General features: G+C 37.6%; 1 protein-coding gene across 3 annotated transcripts in view; it reads left to right on the top strand.

The window, feature by feature from the left end:
- Positions 1-7909, top strand: part of ABLIM1 (actin binding LIM protein 1) — a 132600-nt gene that overhangs the window by 44046 nt on the left and 80645 nt on the right. The window lies entirely within an intron of this gene.

The raw sequence follows: 7909 nt of genomic DNA, 5'->3' as shown, positions 1-7909 counted from the left end.
GAGAGAGAATAAAGAAAGTTTGGGAGGGAAATTAAGTTGGCTTGCTGTTGGGTTTTAACACTTTTAAAAGGTAATTTGTAAATCACTGATATTAATCTCTGCCTTTGGTAGTTAATTCTTTCAGTCTCTGGGGGTTTCTTTCTCTGACTGCTGGATTGTACTCAGCACTCCCCTAGTGTAGTTTTTATACATCAAAATGGCTACAGCTTTCCTTGTGACACCGGGGAGTTTTCCTTTAGGGAGACACTCTGTATTTTGTCCTGGTACTTGGCTCTGAGATCCTGGGATTATGAAGTGCTATGGAAGGCAAAGATGGATAATGTTTGTGCTTAGCAAATGACTGAAGTGAATCTCAGGTTATCTGATTTGCCTGAGAACATGTAATCAAACCTTTAGACAAAGGGAAAATAAGAGACTTTTTTTGTTTTCATGCCTCTCTGTCTGGGAAGCGCTGCTTTTCCACTATAATTGTAGATTTGCAGCTGAAAATGCACAGGCCTAATCAGTTAAGGAAGAATTTAGGAACCTGAAAAACACCTTATAAGACTTCAAAAAGCAACATAAAATTTATGAGGGACTTCAGGCACCCAGAGAATCCTTCTGGGACAGAGAAATTATGTGGAAATTGATATTTAGGAGGCATAATTGGAAAGGAACTGCAAGACATAGGGACCTTGGACAGTACTGACATTCTTTTTCTAAGCATGCCAGAGCATAGAAGAATCTGGATCTGGCTCTCCAAAGGTGGCACACCTGTCCAGCAGCGTGGCACTCGCCACATGCCTGACTCCAGGTGCCAAAATGCCCCTAGAAAATGACAGGTGAAACTTGTTTGATACTGAGCAAGCCAAAGAGCTGGATGGTCACTTCCCCACAGCCATGGTCTCTATTGGAATTGGTTCTTGGCTTCCACAGTGAAGCCACAGGTAGCAAGGATTATAAAGCAACGTTTCATATCTCTTGTGATGAGATTTGTTGGGTTTTTAAGTCATAATTGGGTCCTGCTGACAAGCTGCTTTACCATTACACACAGCTCCTGCTCTCAACAGCTTAGAGTGCACTACTTCAAAATCTTTAGGCACCTGCCATGGTGCATCTTGTTCTCTTATGGACAAAGACTTGTAGAAATGTATAGTATAGAGTTTTAGGTCATTTTAGTGCAATAGTCTCCAAAACAGACAAATAAAAATGAGAACAGTTTATAAGTTCAGAACTAATCAATAAAAAAAATATCAATGAAGCATCCTCTGTCTTCAAAGATACTCCAGTTGATGCTTTAGCTTTGTGCAAAAGTTGACTTAGATACAGAAAAGTCTTTCTTGCTGGCACCAAAGAGTTAATTTTAATTAGTGTAAAGTGTTTCAGATTACTTCCAGGTTTCTCCTGCTGGCTAATACACATATAATTTTTTTTTTCCAAATGCTTTGCCATTTTTTGAAAGGATTTTTTTTAATACAAGTTCTTTTAGGAGAGACTGATTCACACTATGCATCTATTTTATATCCTATACTGCTGTCAGCTTCCCCTGGTCACTTTCAAGTAGGTCACTAGAGGAGACCTTCCTTAGAACAAAGAAAGTTTGTGGGACTTCAGTAGACTGCAAATGTATCAGGTTTGATTGGCTTGTGTAATGTAAAAGGAAGCTTTCTATCCTAGAATGTCTGCATTAATGCTGACATGCCATTTTCTGGTGTCTGTTACTTCATACAAATGAAAACCTACCGACAACTTTGCTTGGATGATTACAAGGAAAATCAAATGCCTCCAAGTACAGGGGTTAACATCTCAAATAACATGGACCTGAATATTGTTACACTCTATTGTAGTGTACACCAGTGAAAATAAGATGGGAAAATACTAAATAATTCATTTTCCTTTTTTTCTTTAGTATTAGTTGGGTCCATAGTACTTATTTACCTTATTTATATTAATATTTCTTTCATTGCACATGTGTTACCTGGAGTTACAGCTATTTTCTTGAAGAACCAATTCAGTGACTCCATTTTTATTCTAAATTTTTAAAACAGTCTCCTTCAGTATTCAGATGCTATAGAGTAATCATAGTTTATAATTTAATCAATCCTATTCCTTGGCCACTGCTAGGAATACACAGTGCACAAATTTTGGGATCTTCCTTCATTCATCAGGAAATCTAATATCAAATACGTGTAAATAACTTTGCAGACAAATGAAATGAGTGGTGTTTGGTTTTCTTATTGTTTTATTTCATATGACAGCTTGATAAATGGCATGTGAACTGTAAAGCAAAGTGACTGGGACAGATGTAGAGCAGCACAGAAACAGGGGACAAGTAGATAACACCAACTAAAAGTGTGGTGTTGATGCCTTGGATGGTTTAGAATTTTCAAGATTCTGTCAAAGACATAAAGTTTTTTCTTTGGACCTGATAAAGGAGTAATGCAATAATGTATCCCAGTAATTGCTATTTATGTTTTAAACAGTGTCCAGTTTTGTATTCAGCATCATGATTGCCTGGTTTTTACTGTCTGAAGCTTTTTCTACGCTCTGTTGTGTTCTGGCTGCATGGTAACACACTGTGTTTAAGGTCCACGTTGTCTCTCCAGAAAAGCAGTTGTGCAGGCACCTGTTATTTCTAAATTTTGGGCAAAGCTGCAACTGTGCAGTTGCATAGTTGTATAAAATGCCCTCCATTAGGGCATTTTATCAGTGAATTCTCCCCAAAGCAGCTGGTAAATGAACTGATGCAGACTTTGAATAAAAATCTCTAGTTCAGTCAGACCTTCATTTTAAAGAAGTACCACACTCTCTTGCATTTCTTCTTGAACTCACAAGAGGTGGCGTGAAAAGTCCAGCTGAGAGCAGAGCAGCTGTACAGAGATCCCCCCACTTGGGACAGGCACAGGAGGTGGTGCCAGCAGGCTGTGGAACTCGAGCCAGAGCTCTTCTGGCTCAGGCATCATCTCTGAAATTCAGAAGAGACTACATGTCTTTGAATATAGTTTAGTCCTTCTTCCTTAAGCAGAGATCTTTTTTCCTTGGGTAATTCACTGTTTCCACAATAAAGCACTTCAGTAATAAGAATGTTACACCATTTTCTACCTGACATTGAGCCCTTTCTCTGTTCATTCCTTGTCTGTATGCTGGTCTGGAAGTTTTAATTATTTCTGATTACCTTTTTGCTGAAAGGTTGGATCATTTTAGTGATGTACATTAACTAGTTGAGAAATTGCATTTCCAGTGAAAAGTGGGTTTTCTGGGACAAACCTCTCTATCCAAAAGAAACTTAAGCATTACAATCACCTAACAGGAGTTTTCATTTTGAAAAATTCATCTTCTGAAATGGTGATGAAGACTTTCACTATAGTTTCTTTTCAGTGAAATAGATCCTTGTGTCCTATAAATGCCGAGGTACCCAGTGGTGATACAGTTTGGAAAGAAGCAGAGGGAAAATATTTCAACTTCCCTTTCTTTGTAACAGTCTCTCCTGGGAGTTAAGAGCATTACAGTACAGCCAAGACGTGGACCAGAGTTTTCAAACTGACCAACAAAGTGTTCCATGTGCATGAATAATCCTTGTGCAGCTGTTCCCCAACCAGCCGGCGTCCACGTGGAGATTTCACATCATGTTTTGTGTGCTTGCCCTTGTCTGTTTTGCACATTGTGTTCTGGCTCAAAGAATGTCAGTTTTGTGGGACAAATGCTTTCATGCCTATCAGCACAGAGTCTAACAGGGTTGGATTTTGTCTTGCAACTGGGGATCTTTGCTCTATTGTGATATAAATAATAAGCTTAATGCTTAATGAACTTGTGGGAGAAAGATATCTTTGTTAATTATTCAATAGCCTTATCTCTTCGAAAAAGATGCAGGCAGTAAATCTCCCAGTAAATATTTGAAATTTCCAATAAGGTTCTGGTCATAGTGAAGTAAAGCAGAGCCAACATACCATACCTGCTGAAGAAGGAGGAGGTGGGAAGGTAAAAATAGGAGTCATCTTTTGCCTCACTGCCCAGGAAGTGTCAGAAAAGTGAGGTTGTGTTTCAAACAACAGAGCATCAAAATGGAGAAGAAGCAAATTTACTTTGCAGTCCTCCTTTAAAGGCTCTCTAATTCTCAGTGCAGTCCTATAGACAGGACATAACTGTCCTTTCATTAGATAAAAATATAGGTGATTGCTGCCAATATTCAGAAATGTCAGAGCTGATGTATAAACATGACAGACTTCTCCATTAGAAATTAGCTAAAATGGATGCAAAATTCCTTTTTATCATAGTTCTTGGAAAAGTCTGCAGCTTGGATTTGTAACTGTTCAGCCACATTTGACTAATTTTTCATTATTTTGTTCTTTATAATTTTTTTCCATAGCTCTCTGAAAACTCCTTCAATTCCATAGGGAATTTAAAAGTGAAGGGGAAAGTTGGCTGGCTGTTAGTAAGCAAGATATCTGCAGTGATTTGTGGCTTTAAAGAGTGTTGAGCAACATCCAACACATGATTTTGAGCTTATTCTTAGGAAATATTCTCCAATTTCACACTGTGTCAAAGCTATGCAGGTACTTGGCACAGATGGAGATGGGCCTTGTGTGCGAGACACTGAGTTTGTCTTAAGGAATATTCACCCACAATATCCATAACTTCAGTGAATGCCCTGGGGAACTTAGAGAGACTCAACAGTTTTGGTTTTAAACATGCATTTTTAAAATTTTAAGTTTTTAAAACTTTGAGCCTTAAGGGTTTAGTATTTTTTGTGTGCTGTAACACTAAGATTTTCTCATTTCATTCTTGGCTTGTCTGCTTGCATAAGCAGAAACACTCCCATATCTCTGTGGCATTCAAGCCCGTGTTTAGCTGCTGGAGATTCAGTTGAGGGTTTTGAGAATTTGGCAGAATGGGCTCACGTAGTCCTGTATCCCTTCTTTTTTTAAATTTAACATAGAATAAAGGCATACCATGGACATCACTGCTGATTGATTTCAAATACTGTGATTTAAATCATTGATTTTAATCATGGTTTGTTCAATAACTCAGGAAACCTTGATTAGTCTGACTGATTGTAACCTTGGTTTACATTTAGATTTTTAATTATAAAATACTAATTGATAAACATGAGGGTACTTCATAACTGTACACATCTACTTAAACTAATACAGCTTTGCATAAAGTCATCATATTATTTAACATCTATATTTTTCCCTAACAACTGTTTTTGCTAATGAGTTGTCAAGCTCTATTTGAATGAAAGTTGAAATTTTATTTAGAATGCATGAAGTATCTGTGGATATTTTTTACTTTCAGAAATATGCTAGACATATGAAGAATGTAAATGCATTAAAATACACTTCAGTTTTGGAATTTATATTTTTCAAAGTCTGTAGCTTATAAAACTATTTACTTTGGATCACCATGTCTTTAAAAATTTTAAAAGTGGTACATCTTATCATACCTACTTTTTCTCATAGATGGGAAAAGGAAAGCAAGTTTATTCCCAGTGTTTTCAGATCCCATGATTTAATTAAAACTTTAAATTCTGATTTTAAATGAAATGCTTTATTTTTTAATTGTCACTATTTAATTCTCAATTTCTTTAGTCTGAATTTGATTGTAATAACCTTGCAGGGCAGCTACATTTATGACTTAATATATTGAGCATACAGTGGGTCTAAAATTTTACCATACCCCCCTTTTTAAGAATAAAAGAAGCAAATCAATGTTCATGACATGATAAAAGTTCAAAGAAATTATGCAAATCCAAGCAGAGTTCCTTTCTGGCAAAAGCCATTAGACTGTGCCTAAGAATGTGCAATTCTTCCAATGACACTGGCCCATTTGTATGATTGTTTCAAGATGATTCATTCTTTTCAATAATGCTTGCAGTTTTTGAGGCATTTTTGTAATTTGAATTACTTTCTAGGATTAATTTTAGTCCTCATTTATGTCCTCACTCATAAAAAAGGGTAAATTACTCAAGCAGCTTCCATTTGCTCAGCTATTTCCTATTTTAAGAGGACTGGTATTTTAATGCTGCTTTATAAATTGCCTTAGATCCTTCTCTAGAGGTGTAGAAGCTTTGTTAGAAACTTCTGGGTGATAGAGCAGCAACTGGATTTAAAATACAGTTGTGGCAGGGCAGGAAGTTTCTGATTTATGAGTTTTCTGTCAGAAAATTCCTTTTAAAAAATAACTGTTCTCCAGGAAGGTGTTTCCAGTCTGGTTTCCCCATTTCTTTTGGATACTTTTGTGTTACAGTAAATTGGACAAAAACATTGTGAATGGACTATACAAGAGTACTAAATATGTATCAGTTCTTATTTGCTTAAGTGTAACCCCATCTTGAACTTGGAAATCAAAACATGTCCGTCTCCTTAGCTTTTACTGGAGGAGTGCTACTCAAAAGCTGATTCCAAAGGAAGTTCTGGGGGAGGTGCAAGGAATTCCTCAGTAAATGGGTGTTGCATGAGGAGGCATCACTAGCTTGGAAAACACAACTATAGAGGAGATCCCCAGGGACAGGAGTATCTGGGAATTGTCATGTTCAGAAAGCCTGCCAGGTAGTAAGTCAGGAATCAGAGGTCACTTCAAAAGAATGTGAAAAGTGAATTAGCTGTTAGCAAGACCTTAGTTTGCCATATGTTATCCAGGCATAAAAACCTTCCTAAAGGTTGTCATAAGTTTCATTCCTATTTTGAGGAGGTTTTACCCTGTTGGAATTGCTTGTTTTCCAAGAGTAACAGTTGAAAATTATCCAAAATAGTCTGCAAATGAAGAGACACAATGTGCTATCCATGAGCTGGATATTAAACAATGAAGCTCTGAGCTAATGATGCAAACCTTGGGGTACTGTGAGTGGGAACTGTGACTTTGAATTCAGCTGGAACTACCTGAGTACTGAAATATGGTAAAAGAAATGAAAGGATAAAAGACTGACCTCAGCTTAGATGTACCTGGCCCTGGTTTATGCTTCAGAGTATTTTTACAGGTGGGACTCTGGGAGTGCTGGGATGGGAAGAAACCCAAAAACTTTATTTATCTTTTGTAGGACAATTAAAAACTCTTCTCTTACATAGTAGGTAGTACATTTGCTCTTTCTTCCTCCTCCTATTTCATTCACTCTCTTGTTCTCAGTTCAGACACCTGTATAAAAGATTGGGTTGAAGAAGGGACTGGGATTGATGTAATGGAAAAAGGTTAACTTGGTGATATGATTTTTGCAGGGACAGTTTGCAGGAGTGAGGTGCCAGAAGGTCATTTGGTTTGGTCTCCTTTGGGAATAAGGTGTAGAAAGATGTGGAAATAAGGAATTGCCTTTCTCTGTTAAAGACTTAAATCAATACAGACCAAACTGGAGGTGGGGAAGAGCATTCATCCTTCCGAACCACTTTAAATTAAATCAGCTGATGAAAGAGCAATTTACAGTAATCGCAGAATCACAGAATCATTTAGGTTGGAAAAGATCTCTGAGACCACAGAGTCCAGCCTATGCCCCAACACCACTGTGCCAACCACAGCACAGCACTGAGTGCCACGTTCAGGCTTTCCTTGAACAGCTCCAGGGATGGTGACTCCAGCACCTCCCTGAGAAGCCCATTCCAATGTCTAATCACCCTTTCTCCAAGGAAATTCTTCCTCACGTCCAACCTAAACCTCCCATGGTGGAGTTTAGAGCATGAATAAAGATATTAAACAGGACTGGGCCCCACACTGGTCCCTGAGGGACACCACTAGTGATGGGTCTAATGATATAGTCAAGATGTACAATAACCTTTTTCTTAAAAAGGCAAGTCAGTTTTGGGCACTCAGATGGTTACAGGGACTTGTGCTGCAAGTAAAGAATGCCAGTTCATGCCATTTTTCAACTAAAATAGTTTTGCTTTCTTTACTTATTTGTTTTGAAAATATCAGTTTTTCCCAACTTGCCATTTATAATAAACTA

Source organism: Corvus brachyrhynchos, unplaced genomic scaffold (genome assembly GCF_000691975.1).
Source record: "Corvus brachyrhynchos isolate BGI_N302 unplaced genomic scaffold, ASM69197v1 scaffold783, whole genome shotgun sequence".
Classification (NCBI taxonomy): Eukaryota; Metazoa; Chordata; class Aves; order Passeriformes; family Corvidae; genus Corvus; species Corvus brachyrhynchos.
This window is presented reverse-complemented; position numbering and strand designations above follow the sequence as displayed.